General features: G+C 64.0%; 2 long non-coding RNA genes across 3 annotated transcripts in view; both read left to right on the top strand.

Moving 5' to 3' along the window:
- The window catches only part of LOC125126705 (uncharacterized), a 74,785-nt gene extending 65,008 nt beyond the window's left edge, over positions 1-9,777 (top strand). For both annotated transcript variants that reach the window (XR_007134757.1, XR_007134758.1), the window contains exons 2-3: positions 5,438-5,872; positions 8,838-9,777. This is a non-coding gene — a long non-coding RNA (uncharacterized LOC125126705). The remainder of the gene's footprint in view (positions 1-5,437; positions 5,873-8,837) is intronic.
- Positions 9,778-10,059: 282 nt separating this feature from the next.
- On the top strand, positions 10,060-17,446 carry LOC125126704 (uncharacterized). Its single transcript, XR_007134756.1, has 3 exons — positions 10,060-10,234; positions 10,507-11,655; positions 16,950-17,446. It is a non-coding gene; the product is annotated as an uncharacterized LOC125126704 (long non-coding RNA).
- Positions 17,447-18,076: the final 630 nt, after the last annotated feature.

Below are 18,076 nucleotides of genomic sequence, written 5' to 3'. Positions count from 1 at the left end.
TCCTCTCCCTGATGCACAATCTGGAGGCTGAGGGCCCTGGGGAGCTGAGTCCTTGAGACCCCCGGGGGCCACAGGTGGAGGTGCGGAGAGGCAGGACTGGGACCAGCACCCCAGGGGCCCGAGGGTACCGGGGTCCCGGTGGCTGGAATGAAGCCCCACAAGGGGGGGAACTCAGAGCAGCAGAAACGTAGCGTCTGCTGGCTCTGCGGCCGGAAGTCAGATCAAGCTGCAGGCGGGCTGCGCTCTCCCCAGAGGCTGAGGGCGGCGGCTTCCTGCCTCTGCCGCTTCTGGGCATGGCCGCTGGTCCTGGGCTTGTGGCTGCAGCCCTCCGTCTCTGCCAGCCCCGTTGCAGGCCTGTCCTGGGTGCCCGGGCCCCAGTCCCCTTGCGACGGGGACTCCAGCTGTTGGACCGGGGCCCTCCCCCCTCTGCTGTGACGTCATCTTATCTCGTCACACCTACGGCCTGTTTCCGAGTGAGGCCGCGGTCACAGCTGCCAGGATTAGGAATCGGATATATTTGGGGGTGGGGGAGTTACAATCCAGCTCCCACCAGCCACCACTGCGCTGGGCACCCCGGGCCAGGGCTTGCCCTCCCCCACCCCTTGTCTCCCCACCTACGAGGCCGAGGAGGGTGGGCCCTGACCCCTGTCTTGAGTGTGCCAGGCCCCTTGAGCCCAGCCCTGACCTCATGCTCGGCCTGGGGTCCCTGACCAGCCTCCCCTATCGCCAGATATCCATCACCTGGCTCCAGACGGCCTCTCCCAGGTGCCCGCCAGACGTGCCAGCCCTGAGTGGCTGCAGATCCAGCTTGGAAAACTCTGCCAGGCCCGCACCTCCTGGAGGCTGAGCCAGGCTCGGGGTGGTAGTGAGGCCTCTGAGGAGTCAGGGAACAGAGGGCTGGTGGAGTGGGGACTCGCTGCTGCCACCTCCTCCCGGAAGAATGCCTGGCTTTCCTCCCTGATGCCCTGAGCCTTCCACCCCCTTCCCAGCTCCATTCTGCCTACAGGAGATGGCTCTGGCCGTCTTGTCTTGGCATCTTGTCCTGGCGTCACGGCCTCCAGCACAGCCCTCGGCCCCAGTCCTCAGCTCTCCTGCCTCTGGGCCAGGCAGCCTGCCCGGGGGCCTCCGTGAGCTGCCGCAGAGCCCAGGAGAGGCGCTCCCGTCTGGCGCCAGGCCTGTAGGTGCTGAGCCCAGCGGGAGGGCGAGTGGGAGGGAGGAGAGGCCCCTGGAGTGGAGGGGGCACGCGGACGGATGGAGGGACCAGAGCCGTGGGTGGCCGAGGTGGTGGCGGGGGCAGCACGGGCTGTTCTGAGAGCTGGGTCTTGCGTCACCGCTGTAGCGCAGGCTTGGTCCCTGGCCCGGAAACTTCCACGAGCTGCAGGAACGGCCCAAAAAGAAAAGAAAATGTTCGAATTGCCCTCACCTAAAGGGGTCCTTGTCGGTCGGGGAGGTGGTCCTGAAGGGGCTTAGCGGGGCCCGGCTCTGGGCCCTCGGGGGCGCGAGTGGCCATGTCACTCCCGTGGTGGACCGGGCCCTGCCGTCCTGGAAGCCGAGCTCCAGGATGCAAGAGAGACGGGGGTGCCTGGCCCAGGGTGGGCCTGGCTCCTGGAACGGCCACCCCTGACCAGGGGGGCGGCTTGGCCTCGTCTCCGGGCTTCATCTTCCCGCCCCTCGGGGACCGGGGAGCATCTGGGGGGGGGCTCCGCTCGGGGCCGGGCAGCAGACCCCGTGGGAGGGCCCCCATCCACGTGCTGGGGGCTGGCGAGGACTCCATGCCAGACAAAGGCTCTGTGTTGGCCCAGCTGCGCGGGGCGGTACTTACGGCGGCCGGGAGTTTAAGAAAACAGGGGCCTCGCGTCCACGGGCGAGCGCGGCCGGCGGGGGAAGCCCGGAGCTAATTAAATCTGCGCGGCCGGGGCCACAGAGGCCGATTGTGCAGCGAGAGGATGCTAACGCGCATTTTAAATATTTAGTGTAACCGAGGTAGGTTATCAAAACAGACATCCCCCCTTTCAACACTCTGCGCGTCAGATTTAGGGCTTGTCTGGCCGCTGAGTGATTTCGCAGCAGTCGGCGAGGCCGGGAGCCCATCCATCACGCCCCACGAGAGGCCGGCGATGGGGAAAGATTAGCAGCTGATGGATGGGCCGGCGGCCGAGGGTGGGTGGGGCGGCCGCACACCTGTCCGGGCTGGTGGGCAGCGGGCCGGCCTGCTCTGGGCCGCACACGTCTGGGAATCGGGCCGCCCCGGGGACGGCAGCACGACCCCAAGGCCACCCCCACCCCCGGGTCCTCACAGCCAGGCTGGGGGACCAGCACCCGGCTCCCCCCAGGCCTCCGTTTTCTCATCCAGAATGTGGGAGCCGAGGAGCCAGCAGGGACTTTGATGGAAGTCAAACAAGGCGGGGGGGGGGGCGTTTGCTGGGTCCATGGAGAGGGTGCTTCCGCCGAGGGAGACGGAGCCGGGACGGTGGGCTGTCTGCACGTCGGGAGCGTCCGGGAGGAGGCGCCTTGGCGCACAGTCAGGCTTCAGCAAGTGGCTGGCTGCCCCTCCATCCAGAAGTCCTGGGTCACCCAGAGCAAGGGGCACGGAAGACCCGGCCCAGGCGGGCTGGGGGTGCGGGCCACGCATCTGGGGACTAAGGGAGCAGGCGTGGTGGGAGCTGGGCTGGAGGCCTCGGGGGGTTCGGTCCTGCCGTCCTCCAGGCAGCAGTGTCCACACCTGTGGTGACCCCTCCCCCCACCCGCAGACTGGGCTGTGGCTGCCTGATCGGAGTTGCGGCTGGTCTGGGGTGTTGGGGGGCTTGGACGAGGGAGCCCCTGTTCGGGCTGGCGATGAGTCTGCTGCAGGGCCCAGCTGGGCCTGCAGCTTCAGATCATCCCTTGGACGGGTCTCTGGGGACCAGGACCCGGCTTCCCGCACACACCTCAGTACTGTACTCAGCCCAGCAGACCCGCAGGGAACATTGGTGAGGTCTAGCGTGTCCGCTCCCAGAGGCTCCCCTTCCTGCCTCTAGCTTGCACACCCCCACGGACGGGCAGGTCACTACCTTGCAGACGGCTTTCGTCCACCATCCGTCGTTTAAGCAGGTTCAGGACAGCTGCCCCAGGGACGCAGGCAGGACCTCGTCGTCATTTGGGAGGGACACCGGAGCCAGCACCTTCCTTGGCCTGCAGCTTTTGCCCCCGTTTGCCCCGTCCTGGGCCCCCCACCCCGTCTTCCTTCCCTGTGTCAAGGAACCTCCGTCCTTTCTCACCGTCCTGGGCCAGGGTCCCCAGTCCCCTTGCCACGTCCCTGCCTCTCCCTGTCCCCCATCCCTGCACTGCCCCCCCACCCCGGGAGGGCTCCAGGCTGCCTCTGGGCTTGTGCGGCGGGGGACCGGCACCTCCCCTGTGCCCCGCCAACAGCCCTTCTCCCCTCCGATGACTTTCTTTGGGTGTTTCCTCCAGAAGCCAGGCAGTCTTGGCCGTAGCCCAGGGGCAGGAGGCGGGAGCTGGGGCCCCGGGCTGTCGCCCGCCTCGAGCTGGGACGGGCGCAGCAGCCGGGCTCCCAGACAGACACACGCGAGCCGGTCCTGCCGATCAGGCCCTGAGGCGCCGTCAGACCGGCTTGTTAGCGCAGCGCGGAGGAGCCGGCAGACGGCGCGGCTGGTCGATGGGGGATGCGCCACCCGCCGGCATGGTCGGCCCCCCGCCTTGAGGATCAATGGTCCCCCCACCACGGGGCTGAGGGGAGAGCGGAGGCTCCCCAAGGCTCCAGCCCCGCGGGAGGCCGCCTGCAGCCCCCAGGGAGTCCCAGCAGAGGAGCGGGGACCGCGCCCAGACTTATGCGAGCAGAGACAGGCTGGATCACTCCCTTGCTGCCCAGCCCGTCCTCCACGAGGCCAGGGCAGACGTGTGGGCTCAACCTTGAGTGAGAGCCTCCCCTACGGTCACGGTCGCGACAGAGGGCCCGCTGTGGGCAGGAGTGGGCAGGGATGCGGGTGCTCAGGAGCCCAGGAGGCAGGACCCGACTCGCTGTGTGTCGTTGGACCAGCCTGCCCGCCTCTCTGGGCCTCCTGCTCTCCAGCTTGGACCCCAGGGGCTTGTGCCCAGCAGGCAGGGCCTCAGGCGACGAGCCCTCCAGGGCCACTGGGGATCACAGCTGGACTTGACACTGGCTAACATCCCCCATGCGGCTGCCACCATCCCACATACGCCACTAGCCATCAGGTCACAGCCCTCCCAGGAGCCACGTGGCGGGAAGGACCAACTGACAGGTCTAATGGCCAGTGGTAGGCGGGCATCCAGCAGTGCAGGTGGGCCTGGGGTGCTCTGAGTGCCGTGGGCCAGCTTCTGAACCCCCGCGAGCCCCGGGATGTTGGGGGGAACCTGGGGCTCATCTCGAGGTGCCTCAGGGCTTCAGGGCTGCTGTGCAGGCTGGACGGGCCCCCCTGCAAGGCTCACTGACCCCCCAAGCCCTCAGCAAGGCCAGCCTTGAGGTCAGGAGAACCGGAGCCTCTAGGGGCTGGCGTGGAGAGGTGTGCCTCGGGGCGCCCTGGAGGCCATCAGCCCACGTGACCCAGGAACAAACGGGGTCGGAGATGATAAATAGGGCTTGGGGTCACCAGCCCTGGACCAGCCAGGGCGCTGGGCCCTGCCCCCGGCGAACATCCTCTCACCCCACGACCCCAGCGCCCCCCCTCAGTGCCCTCAAAGGCCTCGGTGAGGCCGGGCTGCTGGGAGCGGCAGAGCCCCGACTGTCCCCCAGGAGGGCTGGACACGGGGCCGGCGTCTTTAGGGCTGGGATGGAAAGGCGCCCACTGCTCCCCTTCTCAGCACCGCTACACATGTGCACGTGTGTCCACATATATAGACACACGTGTGCTCGGACACAAACCAAACTCCTCCCACCCTGAGAATTACCCGGGAGCCACACACGCACACACCCCCAGGCCTGCGTGCAAACAGGCAGCCTTAGACGTGTGAACGCACCTGTGGGTCCATGCACACCAGCACCTGTGCATGAGCATTCACCCGCTTTGGGGGAACCCCCATGCACCCCCAGATCTGCAGCCCCCCCCCACAGTGCATGCGCGTGCACACACGTCAGATACACATGCATGCCCTGGGGACGGCTCACTGTGCACGACCACGCAGCTGTGCACAAGAACACGCGTCTGTGAGCACGTGGCAAGCACCCCCACAGGCACCCGCGGGTGGTTCAGACTGGGTGGCACCCACGTCCCTCTTTGGGACCCCGTGGGTCATCCATGAGTCGCACCCCGTGACGCAGGAGCTGGAGCCGCCGCTGGGGGTGGAAGGCCAAGGGCTCAGGCCTGCCACCGGGGCACCCACCGGGCGACCTGCACCCCAGATCCTCCGGCAGCGACCCCCTGGTAGCGGTGGCACTCCTGGACCCAAATCTTGGTTTCTAAGCCCCTCTCTCCACTAACAGGAACTGGAGACTTTGAAGAAATCGTGGATCCGGGGCCGGGGCCAGGACTGGCTGAAGGGTCCCGAGCCAGGAGGAAACAGGGTGCTCACAGACTCAACGTCCCGCCCCACAGAAACGTATTAACTGCGGAGAGCGAAGCTTACCTCTGCCGCAGGGAACCCGGGCAGATGCTTCCTTCATCAAATGGCCAAATCAGACCAGGCCCCCACGCCCCTGTGGGACCCCTCCAGGACCCAGCGTCCCCTCCGGGACGTCCCCGGATGACCAGCCCCTCCTGCAGCAAACACAGCAAACCACGCGCGGAGCCGCACAAAGGAGCAGCAGGCAGACGCCAGCGCCGGCCGTTCTGGAGAACGACCCGTTGTCCCAGCGAGTGTCGAGGTCGTGCCAGGCGAGGACAGGTCACTCCAGGCTGAAGGACATTAAAGGGACGTGGTGAGTGAGGGTGATGTGGAGGCCGAACCGGACAGGGTGGATGTGTCTGGAATGGGTCCGGGGTGGAGGGAGTCGTGGATCTGCGCGCCTGCACCTGCAGCGTGACGAACGCGCCCGGTCAGCAGCTTCCCCGATAACCGTTTCTCATCTCTTCCTAGTTGGGGGGTCGGGGATTTGGCACGGCTCAGCCGGCTGGCTCTTTGGTTCCCGTGTCATCACCTGAGGTCACTCCGCAGTTCCCAGCTGCCCAGGACAGGGCTGGGGCTGGTCTGCGGGTGTCTTGGGGGGGGGGGGGGACAGCTGGAAGCCTGGGCTCAGATGGGACGGTGGGGCTGAGTGCCCAGCAGTGGCCTCCCCAGGAACCCATTTTCTCCCCTGGCAGCTCAGGCTCCCAGAGGGAGGGTCCCCAGAGGGAGAGGCCACAGCCTCCAGGGTCCAGACGTCACTTTCCCTGTGTCCTACTGGTCGGGCGAGTCACCAGCCTCGGGGAGGGGGGGTTTGACTCGCCTCCCCCGGGACCGGGCTCCATCCTGGCGTTCACGGCGGCGCCGGCCCCGCGTAGTCCCCCACGCGGGCCACCTGCCATCTGGCCAGTTTAGATCCCTGAAAGCAGGCACGGTAACATCACCCACAGCAGCAGCGTCCAGAGAGTGTAACACAACGCACACAGGCAATTTAGAATTTTCTAGAAGCCATCGTGGAAAAAAATCAAAAGACGCGGGTGGAGTTACTCTTCATAACGTTTCCTTTAGCCGAGCACGTCCCAGACATCGTCGCCGCGCGTAACGAGTGTCAGACTCGCTGTCGAGATACGCCGCCCCCTCTTCCTCCTCCGTCTCTGGCCTCTGCCGGGCCTCTGCCGGGCCTCTGCGCCCACAGCTCCCAGCCCAGCGGCCGGCACCCCATTTTGGGCAGCGCAGGCCTGAGGGTGCCCGGTGTGCGTGCGATCAGCCCCCAACCCCCACCTCTGCCCGCCCCCAGGGGCCCGCATGGTGGGTGCCGGGCAGGCGGGCAAGGCTCCGCCAAGGGCGGTGCCGTGTAAAGAGCCGGGCCGCCCTAATCCTTAGGAAAATAGCAAACCCAGCTCAGCATGTCAGACATGCAAACACCCGCTTAGCATGCGATTGGGAGGAGCCCACCCCCTGCCCCCCGCCTCGAGTGAGGGAAGGGCTCCTCCCAGGGGCATGGGCCCATGTGCACCGAGCGAGGCCAGGCTGTGGGCAGCGGCTGGCGGGGCCCAGCTGATAACCCTTCCGGCAGCACCCAGGGCTCCCGCGCACCCTGGAGGGAAGAGGGGAGAGCTCAGGGCCAGAGAGGGGCCCTTAGCTGCCCGGTGTCACCCGGCCAGTGAGCAGAGACGTTAAGGCAGGAACCCAGGTGCAGCCGAGCACACGTGATGGGTGAGGGGTGGGCGAGGGGCAGAGACGCCTCAGATACCCCTCCTGGGTGGGCAGCAGTCCAGCCTGGGCTCCGCTCTGGCCGAGGTGGGGGCAGGAGGGGCTCCTGGCCAGCCTCCCCAGCAGCTTCCCCCACCCCCACCACGGGGTCCCCAAGGCAGACCCCAGCCCTGCCGTCAAGTCCAGACCTTTGGACAGGCCTCTGCGCACCAGGGCTGCTCCCGGAGACCCAGCAGGTGGCCTCGGTGGCAGGACGGGGCCACCTGGACACCCCTCCAACCCCGGCTCCTCCAGGGGACAAACAGACAGACACACAGGCGACAGGCAGGCCGCCTAGACCTTCTGCCTGTCGTTCCCACAACCTCCTAAGCTCCTGGCTTTTGGTCTTTGCTCCAAAACCAATCAATTTCTCGCCACCACTGCCTAACAGGCTTTCCTGATGTGGCCGGAGCACTCAAAATAACCAGGTGTCCGCGGGGGCCACCCCTGCCCTTCCCCGTCCCCGAGTCCTGGCCCAGCGTGCGGCTCCAGCCCCAGGTCAGGCCGCCCCAGCCCACACAGCCCTGAGGACGCCCTGGCGGTCGAGTACCGCAGCCCAGCAGTGGGCAGCCCACCCCCTGCCACCCTCCCCTGCAGAGGGAGCGCCAAGGGACACCAGGGACACCCCCTCCCGAAACAAGCCCCACTCAGCCCTCTGAACGCTCCAGGGTGCTCACAGGTGGTGGCGCCTTTGGATTTTTTTTTATTGTGGTAAAATATACATAACATAAAATTTTATCTTCCCCATTTTTAGGGTTCAGTTTAGGGGTATTCAGTGCATTCACGTTGTTGTGCAGCTGTCACCACTGTCCATCTCCAGAACTTTCCATTTTCCCAAACTGAGACTCTGTCCCCACTGAACACTGCGTCCCCCTCTCCTAGCCCCAACCCCTGCCCACTGCTTTCTCTCTCTGAGAACCTGCCCCCTCCAGGCGCCTCATACAAGTGGAATCACACAGCAATTGCCTTCTGTGTCTGGCTTATTTCACTGAGCAGCATGTCCTCAAGGTCCCTCCAGGTTGGCGCAGGAGTCAGAGGTTCCTTCCTTTTTCAGGGCTGAGTGGTATTCCACGGTGTGCCTGGACTGCATCTGCTTATCCAGTCACCCATGGATGGACACTGGGGTCGTTCCACCCTTTGGCTCCTGTGAGTGGAGCTGCTGTGAAGGTGGTGCATGTGTATCTAGTTTGCTTCCAGTTCTCTTGGGTGTAAACCCAGAAGTGGGGTTACTGGATCCTCTGGCAGTTCTGTTTTTAAGTTTGCAGGGGAACCGTCCACACCGTTTTCCAGCACCGTTGTTCCACTTTACGTTCCCACCAGCAGGGCACAGGGTTCCAGTTCCTCCACGTCCTTGCCAGCCTGTGTGGTTTTCTGGATGTCTGTCTGTCTGTCTGTCCACCTACCATCTTAATAGGCGTGAAGCAGCCCCTTTCGATTTTTGAAATAATGTATTTCTTAGGAAAACGGTTGGGGTGCCGCTGCCTTACCGCGGGTGCGCTTACCAGGCTCCCGGCCCGTTTCTTTCCCAGAGAAAGGACCTTTCCCAGCCCTCCTTGTCCAGCGGGGCCACCCAACCACTGCCACTCCGGGCCTTCCTGGGCGCTGCCTCCCCACCAAGTGACAGCAGGTACTCACCCGACCACATGATGCCGTGGCCAGGCCACCGGAGGGAAGCCCCCCCCCATCCCCGGAGGAGAGTCTCACAGGAGGAGGCCCCCGTCCCCATGACCCAGAACTCACCTTGGATTCTGCTCAGCTGTTGCAGCAGCTACTGTCTCCGGCTGGAGGATCCCGGGGCCCAGGCGTCTGAAGGCTGGTGGCGCCCACGGGTGTGTGTGCGTTGCACACGTGCTCAGGACCGCCCGTGCCCCTGCACACAGGAGCCCAGTTCCCAGGGTCAGGACCCGGTGGGGCCAGCGCTGTGGGGAGGTGCCCACCCTGGAGGACTCGGATGGTCCGAGGGGTGCCCGCCCCCCGCCCCCCCAGCAGCCCGGCTCCCGGAGCCCACGAGGGAGGCCGGGGTGGCGCGGGGTGTGGCCCCCGGCCCCCGGGAGCGGCTTAGCCTCCATTCCCCGGGTCAGTGTGTCAGCCCAGCCGCCGGCCCGTCAGCCAGATGGTCGCTTCGGCAGAGAGAGAAACACCTGACACGCCATCTCAAACTGATTTCACGGCGGCCTCTGGAGAGGCCCTGCGAGCTCCTGACAGTCCGATCTGTTGTGAATAAATATGACAAAATTGCCAATTACGGGAGGGAGGCTTCATTGTCGGGCCGGCCGGGCTGGCCGTGGCTGTGCACTCCGGGGCCGACCCCGGCGGGAACCCGCCCGGCGGACAGAGAGCGCTGGGCCTGGTTGAAGGGGAGCTGGGCCGCAGCCAGACGCTGCACCAGCAGGCACGGGATGAGACGGCGCGGCCGGGGGCCTGCCAGTCTGGGCAGACGGGCCCCACCGCCCTCCCCACACACCCCGGACTCAGCTCTGGCCCTGCCTGCCCTCTGCTGCCTGCAGGGGCTGCCAAGCAGGTCCTGGGCAGGGTGGCAAGGGCCCCAGGCTGGCCTGGCCCTCAGCTCAGCAGCCCTCTGCAGCCCAGCTCCCGGCCGGCCGGCAGCTCCCAGGCCCAGGCCTCCTAACAGCACTCTCCTTCTCCCGGCCCGCAGAGGAGGCCCAGAGACAGGCAGAGACCTGCCCCAGTCACCCAGCAGCAGGAGAGGAGCAGAATTCAGAAGACTGCCCCCCACCCCCGTGGCCCACCCGCCCCACAGGACCACGACGGGCCCCCTCGAGCCCCGGTCACCTCTGCTCACTCTGCTCAGCCCACTGCAGCACCTCCGTGATGAGGCAGACAGCCCGCCTGCGTCTGAACCCGGATCTGCCGTGTGGCCCTGCCAGGGTGGAATGCACACCCGGGACTTGTTGTAATCAGCGAAGTAAGGCCACAGGCGGGGGACCACTGCCTCCTGGCCCTGGGTGACCTCAGGCAGGGAAATCCTGGCTCGGGAGCGAGAGCCTGCGAGGGGAGGGCTGAGGCTGTGGTTTGTGCAGGACAGGCGGCCTCCCGGATGTCTGCTGTCTTTTAAGGATCGCTGACCCTGGTGGGGGAGGGGGAGCGTCCTCCTGGCCAGCAGGGCCCCCCCCGACGTGTTCAGCATCCTAAAAGGCAGCAAGTAAAAACCTGACAGATGCACCCGCCCCTCTCCAGGACTCACCGTCCACCTGCAAGAAGGAACCTGGAAGAGGTGCCCCCCCGACCCCCAGCTCCAGGCCTCTGCCCGCCTAGGGCTGTCTGTCCCCTGACTGCTGGCCGGACGTCACCCCGCCAGGGAGGGGCCGTATCTGGGCCGCCCCCGCGTGGACGGCTCTGCCCAGCATGTGCCCTCTCCCTCTGCGGGAAGGTGGGTGGACTCTGTGCACAGAGCCCAGTCCGAGCCCCTTACAGCCGGCCTCCCTCGGGCCTCAATCCAGCCCAGGCCCTGGAATTGTGTGGACTTAGATTAAGGTATCAAGTCTACCCTTTGCTGGCTGAAAGACCAAGCAGGCAGCATGGAACCCACCACCCAAGTACCCTCCCTGAGACGTAGCACAGCGCCTGTTCCTAGAACCCACCACGTCCCAGGCACCAGCATCATCGTCCTCACAGTGGCCTTTCCTGCCTCTCCCTCCCTAGTCTCTGAGTGCCCTGAGGCCTGGGACAGTTCCTCCTCATTTTCGTGGTTCTGGCACAGCGCAGGGGCCACGTGGGACAGCCCAGACGCTGAACTCGGGTGGAGCTCGCTGAACCCCGATGCAGGCCCTGGACGGTGGTGCAAGTTGTCCACTGCACAATACTAGGAGAGCCATTCCCGGGGGGCTCACCCACCACCTACCAGCCGCGTGGCTCTGGGTTAATTACTTGATGGTGCTGCCCGAACGTGGCCTCTGTCCATTGGTGCCGAATAGAAATGGGGCGACAGAGGTTGGGGTGAAGGGAAAAAATAGCTTGGGTAGTTCTGCCAGGTAAAGAGGCCACAGCAGGCCAATGCCTCAAAGACGGTGCCCTCCTCTGGGGAAGAGTTGCAGGGGGTTTTATAGTTTAAGAGGAGGAAAGCAAGCTTTCCGCTAAGAATCGGGATTGGGACAAGCATGCATTTGTCTTTCTTTGGGGGAATCTTCGTCATCGGAGCTGGCAACGGGAGCTCGGCCTGATCCTGCCGGGGGTCTTCTGGGTTCTTCCCGAGAATGACGGCACTGGCGAAAAGGGACTTGATCGGAGATTCGAGCGAACTGGGAAAGTTCCTGAAGGAGCATCTCGCACGAATCATCTCTAACCCATAGGCAACTGTGCCCAGGGTGCCGCCTCTTTCGCTCACAGGTGAGTGTGTGCAGGTGCCATTGAGCCCAGGAGCAGCACAGGGAAGGACTCTAGGCTGCTCAGCTTTATTCATTTCTGCGAGAAGCATAAGGAATATCGCGTCTCCCTCTGGTGCATCAGATGCCCGCGTCAGTACGGGTATCCCTCGAGAGGGCACCAGGACCCTGCCCGAAGGCTGTGCTGTTGTTGCCTGACGGGCCCTCTGATCACAGCTGTCTGGACCCGCGCCTGGGAGCTCAGGGAAGGCCCATTTCCTAAAGCAAGAAATGGGGGCACAGAGAGGCTTGTGTGCCCAGGAGCCCCACAGGGCGCTGCTTGGTTACAGTGTCTCCACGCCTCCACGTCCTCCTCTGAAAAACAAGCTTATTTGTCACAGGGTGTGTCGGAGGCATGGACGCGTTGGTGCAGGCGACTCCTGCGCAGAGTGTGTACAGAACCACTGCCCTTTGACGCCTCTCGTCCCCAGCGTGCCCCCCACAGCCCCCGACCTCCTGATTCTCCTGGTAGAGACCCCTCCCTATCAGCCCAGAGCCCCTGCTGGATGCCACCTGGGGATGGGCAGCTTCCCCCACCCGCCCCGTCCCCAGGGCACCCGGCCATTCCTTCCGGGCAGCCCCTCACTCCCGCCAAGGGGCTTGTCCACCCTCAGGACCCCGTGGGCACATGTGCTCGTGTGCTCCGCCTGGACGGCCCTTTCTTTTTTTTCTTTTCTTTTCTTTTTTTTTTTTTTTTTTTGCTGTCTTTTTGCCATTTCTAGGGCTGCTCCCGCAGCATATGGAGGTTCTCAGGCTAGGGGTCTAATCAGAGTTGTAGCCACATGAGCCACAGCCATGGGGGATCTGAGCCGCACCTGCGACCTACACCACAGCTCAGGGCAATGCCGGATCCTTAATCCACGGAGCGAGGCCAGGGATCGAACCCGCAACCTCATGGCTCCTAGTCGGATTCCTTAACCACTGCGCCATGACGGGAACTCCTAGATGGCCCTTCTGAGGGCAGGAGTGGTGTCTCCGAGCCAAGGACCCCACAGGAGGGGCCCCCCCACCAGCCACCCAGATACTCCTCGCGCCCCCACCCCTGCCATCACCACACAGAGCCCTCTCCCGTGTAGGACTTCGGAAAATCCAGAAAAGAGGACACGGACGCGCCCGCAGTCACGACCCGCTGCAGGAACTCTTCGGTGCAGGCGTGGGCACGTCCGGGTTCCGTCTCGGACTGCCCAGTGTCACGACTCACGCCCGCTTCTCGGTTTCCCAGTGGATCAGAGTTGTGCTTGACACGCGCTGTCATCTATTACGTGTGCAACGGTGTCACGTCTGAAACACGACGCACCCTCCCTGATGAAAAATGTTCACCATCTGAGCCTTCGCGGGGTCATCATTTGGTCGGTGGAGGGCTTGGAATATCGTGAAAGATGCCTGAGATGTGACGCAGAGACACCAAGGGAGCACTCGCTGTGGGGAGAACGGCGTCGACAGTCGTGCCCGACGCAGGTCCCCGCACACCTTTGACGTGTGAAAAACGCGTGATCCGTGCTGCGCCGCCAGGGGTGATGTGCCTGTATTTTAAGTCACTAAAGGGATCCCACACGTTCTACAAAAGTCAGAAAAGAGAACGGAGCAGGAGTTCCCGTTGCGGCACAGCAGAAACGAATCTGACTGGGAATCACGAGGACACAGGTTCGATCCCTGGCCTCACTCCGTGGGTTAAGGATCCAGTGTTGCTGTGAGCTGTGGTGTAGGTCACAGACGTGGCTCGGATCCCACGTGGCTGTGGCTGTGGTGTAGGCCGGCAGCTGCAGCTCTTATTAGACCCCTCGCCTGGGAACCTCCGTATGCCGCGGATGCGGCCCAAAAGAGCAGAGCAGCAGCTCTGACTGCCCCGCTCGTCTCCTCCCGGGTGTTTTTGTGCTACTTTTTTTTTTTATCTCCTCACTCCTAAGCACACACACTCCTGCGCCCCGCTCTCCGCTCAGCATCACACTGCGGCTGCGGCCGCCTGTCACCCCACCGTCTCCCTAATTACCTCTTTTAAGGGCTGCCTCACGCTCGGCGAGTCTGAACGATGATTCACGAAACTACTCCCCAATTGTTGGACAGTTCAGTTACTTCCGCTTGTTTTTTGGTGAATAAAAATAACGTTGCCATGCGCATCTTTGGACCTAACGCTCTCCCCCTATTTTGGGTCATTTCCCTGGAGGAGCTTCTCTGGCGCGGCGTCGGGGGGCAGAGGCGCTGAGCGTTCCCACGGTGCTTAGCTCACTGCCACGTTCCTTTCCTGGGCAGGCCCGGCTTCCAGCATCCCTGGCACAGGGGCCCCATGGCTCATTGCACCTTGAGGACTGGGGGCTCGTGGTTTCAGGGCCGGTCTGCCCTCAGATGTCAGGGTCCAGCCCCCACATGGGGGCCCAGCAGACACCATCCAGTTCACTTCAGCTCTTCCTATGAATCAAATGGAGAGACGGTTGCAGACTCGGGGTTGGGGGAGCTGGGGAGGGGCTGTGACGTTTGTGTCTGGGATGTGCTGGGAGGTGGGGGGGGTCTGTGTGCCCACAGTTCCCGGCTTTGTATCTGCAGCCCCTCCTCCCACAGCGCGGCCACAGCCGGTGGCCCGGTCCCATCTCCACCTGGACACGGCCCGGGGTCCTGGGCTGCCTTCCCCGGAGGGAGTGCCCCCTTCTGCCTGCAGCTGTAGCCCCTCCCCTGCCCTTTCCTGTGTGTTTAGTTCATGCATGTGTCTTCTCGCTGGCTCGCTTTTCTCCCCATTGCTGTCTGAGCTCCGTGAGGTCAGGCCTTGTCTGTTTTGCTCATTACTCCTCAATAAACCGGCACAGTGCCCTGCGTTTAAGCTGCTCAAAAAATAGTAAATGGATGGAAGGAAGGAAGGGAGGAGTGAATGAAGGAAACTAGAGCTTATTTAAAAAGTCGGAGCCGGGAGTTCCTGTGGGGGCTCAGCAGAAGCGAATCCCGCTAGGAACCATGAGGACGCGGGTTCGATCCCTGGCCTCCCTCAGGGGGTTAAGGATCCAGCATTGCCCTGAGCTGTGGTGTAGGTCAAAGATGTGGCTCGGATCCTGTGTGGCTGTGGCTGTGGCTGTGGTGCAGGCCGGCAGCTACAGCTCCAATTCGACCCCTGGCCTGGGAACCTCCGTATGCCGTGGGTGAGGCCCTAAAACGCCAAAAAAAAGTAAAGAAAAATAAAGTCTGAACGAGGATGAGGAAGAGAAGGCAGCCAGGAGGGCCGGAGCCGGGCCGAGGGACGGGGTTTGTCTGCTGCTCTGAAGGAGACGGGGTGGGTTGGCCAGGAGCGGTCTCTGATGTTCAAATTTTTAAAACCTTAAAAAATTTCTATTGCGAAATAATCTCAGGCGTTTAAACACGCTGCGTTTTGTCTGTCACGTCCCTCGGAGCCGGCGGCGGCCGTGTAAGCCCCCCGCCCTCTAAAAGCCCTGCTCTGTGCTGTTTGTTGCCGTCCTCGGTATAAACATGCTCGGTGTAAACATACCGTACTCTGCAGCTGGTTCGCAAAATCCCGCCGGCCGGCATAGACAGAGTGTAGACAGAACCCCCGATGCAGGTCTTATTCGGGTGCCTCCGGCGTGCTGCTGACACGCGTGTCCCCGTGTCCTGTCCCAGGACCTCACTGCACGTAGCTGTCATGTTACCACTGACGTCATCCTGGGACAGCGTCCCCGTCTTTTTGGGGACGCTGACATTCTGTCCCGAGCACCAGCTGGCTGTGGTGCCGGACACCCTGATGTGGCTTCGTGGGCTCGGCCTTTGGGGCAGGAACGTCCTCGAAGGGATGCTGTGCTTCCCGGGGCCTCGGATTGGGAGAAGCTGGGATGCTTGTCCTGTCCTGGGCGATACTAACTGGACACTGGCTGACACCTGCTGGCCTCCTCCCCCGGGAGCTGCCCCACGTCTCTTTGTATTTCAACAGTATCTTCAGCCTTAAAAAAGAATGGCGTTCCCATCGTGGTGCAGTGGCTAACGAATCCGACTAGGAACCATGAGGTTGCGGGTTCGATCCCTGGCCTTGCTCCGTGGGTTAAGGATCCAGCGTTTCCGTGAGCTGGGGTGTAGGTCGCAGACACGGCTCGGATCCCGCGTGGCTGTGGCTGTGGCGTAGGCCTGCAGTTACAGCTCGGATTCGACCCCTAGCCTGGGAACCTCCATATGCTGCAGGAAGTGGCCCTCGAAAAAGGCAAAAAGACAAAAAATAAATAAATACATAAATAAAATAAATAAACTTAAAAAAAAAAAAAGAAGGAAGCTGTGCCAGCTGCTCCCGCCTGGACGGACTGGAGGACGTGGTGCCCCGTGACGACCAGGCACAGAAGGACAGACACTGTGTGACCCCACCTCCGGGAGGCCCCTGGAGGGTCCGATTCACAGAGACAGAGGAGGTGGGCGCCAGGGCTGCGGGAGGGGGACAGGGACTCCGTGTTCCGTGGGGGCGGAGCCTCAGTTTGGGAAGACGGAGTGTTCTGGAGTTGACGGTGGTGACAGAGCAATGCGAATGTGCTGGGTGCCCCCGAACTGGACACTTAGAGGTGACTGAGGTGGGCGGTGCTGTGCTTATTTCTGCCAAGGTGCCCAGGATATAACCGGGGTCTCAGGGGAGCCCCCTGGCAGAGTGGGCTCCTGTGTGTCATCACCCTTCCACCCGCTCCTCTTGGCTCCGTCGCTGACTCTGTTCCACGGCCTGTTTCCGAGGCCATCTTGAGGTCACGCTGCTTCCTTCTCCCCGAGGATGCGCCCCGTGACCTCAGCGCAGGAAGCGGAGCAGCCAGGTCCCCTGCACAGGTGGGCAGCGGGCTCCACGGTCACGCCGCCTGCCCGGGCTCCTTCACCACGGCAGGTGTGGTCTCCAAGGAAGGCAGGCCGAGGCTCTGGGCAGGCTGCTGTGGCCTGGCTCGTTTCCAGATGGGCCACCGATGTCCTCCTGCTGCAAAGAGGGGAAGGAGCCCAACGGAAGGGACCTCCGGGTCTCGCGCCCATGGGCCCGCTGCCCCCGCCACACACCTCATCTCAGGGGCCGCCTGAAGCCTCCGGGCACCTCTAGGCTTGAGACACGGGTGGCCCGTCCATGGTGGCCCAGCTTGGGTTCTCCCACGAGGTCACATGTTTGAGAACCTGTGCCTGGACGCCCCCCAGGGATCCAGCGCCTTGTCCCGCTCTTGTTCCAGGGCAAATGGCAGCCTGGACAGGGGGACGGACGGGCGGGCCGGTGGCCCCCCGGGGCCTCGGCGCCTCTGCCTGGTTCCTCCAGCCCCGTCTCCTTTCTCGCAGGCCTTCCAAGCGGAGCTGGCAGCCATTCATCACGGCCAGATGACCACTGTCCCAAACCGGGAGCTGGCGACGCAGGTGATGAAAGGCCCATGTGCCCCCCCCCCAGGCCACCGAGGGCCCCAGGGCCGAGCGTGAAACTCCGCCTGTGACAAGCGTGACAACAATAACACACCTTGTAGTCTCATCTGTGCCGGCTGGGCCCTCGCTCGCTGTCCTCCTGCAGCCCCCAGGGGAGGGGGGGACAGTAGGAGGAACTGACTCCGGGGGGTGGAGGGAGGGCAGAGGCACTAACGCAGGGAGTTGGTGTCGCAGCCCAAACAGCCGCTCTGGCTCCCACCTGGGCTCCTCATCCCAGGCCGCTGGCCATTCCCTGGTGTGTCCCCCGGGGACCCCCCAGAATCACAGCCTGGAAGCCCTAGGGGGGACTCAGAGATATGGCCCACCACCCATCATGCAGACGGATGGGAGCTCCAAGCACAGGCCGAGGGCCCCAGCTCCCAGCCCCCAGCCCCCAGCCCAGGCAGGGCCTCGAATTGCAGTGGGGCCACCTGTGCCCGCGGCCCTCTGCTCAGAATATCGGTTGTCAGTGGCGGGCGGGGGGGGGGGGGGCGGGTCCCCCGGTTTGTTCGTGAGAACTTCCCCCAGCCGGCCTTCTCACCTACCCCGGGGGCCGGCCCCCTGCACCGGACCCCACCCTGCCCAGAAACCGTATCCACCCAGCCCTCAGGGCTGGCGTCAGGCTGCAGGGGGTGGGCTTGGGGTGGGGAGGGGCCGCACGCCCCAGCAGAGAGGCCCAGGCTGGGGCAGGGGCAGCCTCTTGTGTGACCTTGGCAGGCCCCGCCCCCTCTCTGGACCCAGGTTCCCCGTCCAAGGAATGAGGCTGGGGCCCTGTGCTCTACAGTTCTGTAGTCTGGGGTTCCAACCCCAGAGGGACCTCTCCCTCCGCCGAGGCCCCTGCGAGCCCTCCCTTCCCTGAGCCTCAGTCTCCGCATCTGTGAAATGGGTGGGGCATCCTTTCGGGGCCTCAGGGGAGAGGGGACACACAGGAGGCAGTTGAGGGGTCCAATAGGCCCCCGGGGACCCACCTGGCCCCCCCGCCGCCCGCAGCCCTCGCTGGGTGCGGTTCT

The sequence above is a fragment of the Phacochoerus africanus genome, chromosome 5 (genome assembly GCF_016906955.1).
Source record: "Phacochoerus africanus isolate WHEZ1 chromosome 5, ROS_Pafr_v1, whole genome shotgun sequence".
Lineage (NCBI taxonomy): Eukaryota > Metazoa > Chordata > Mammalia > Artiodactyla > Suidae > Phacochoerus > Phacochoerus africanus.
Note: the sequence above shows the minus strand (reverse complement) of the source record. Positions and strands in the feature narration are given on the sequence as shown.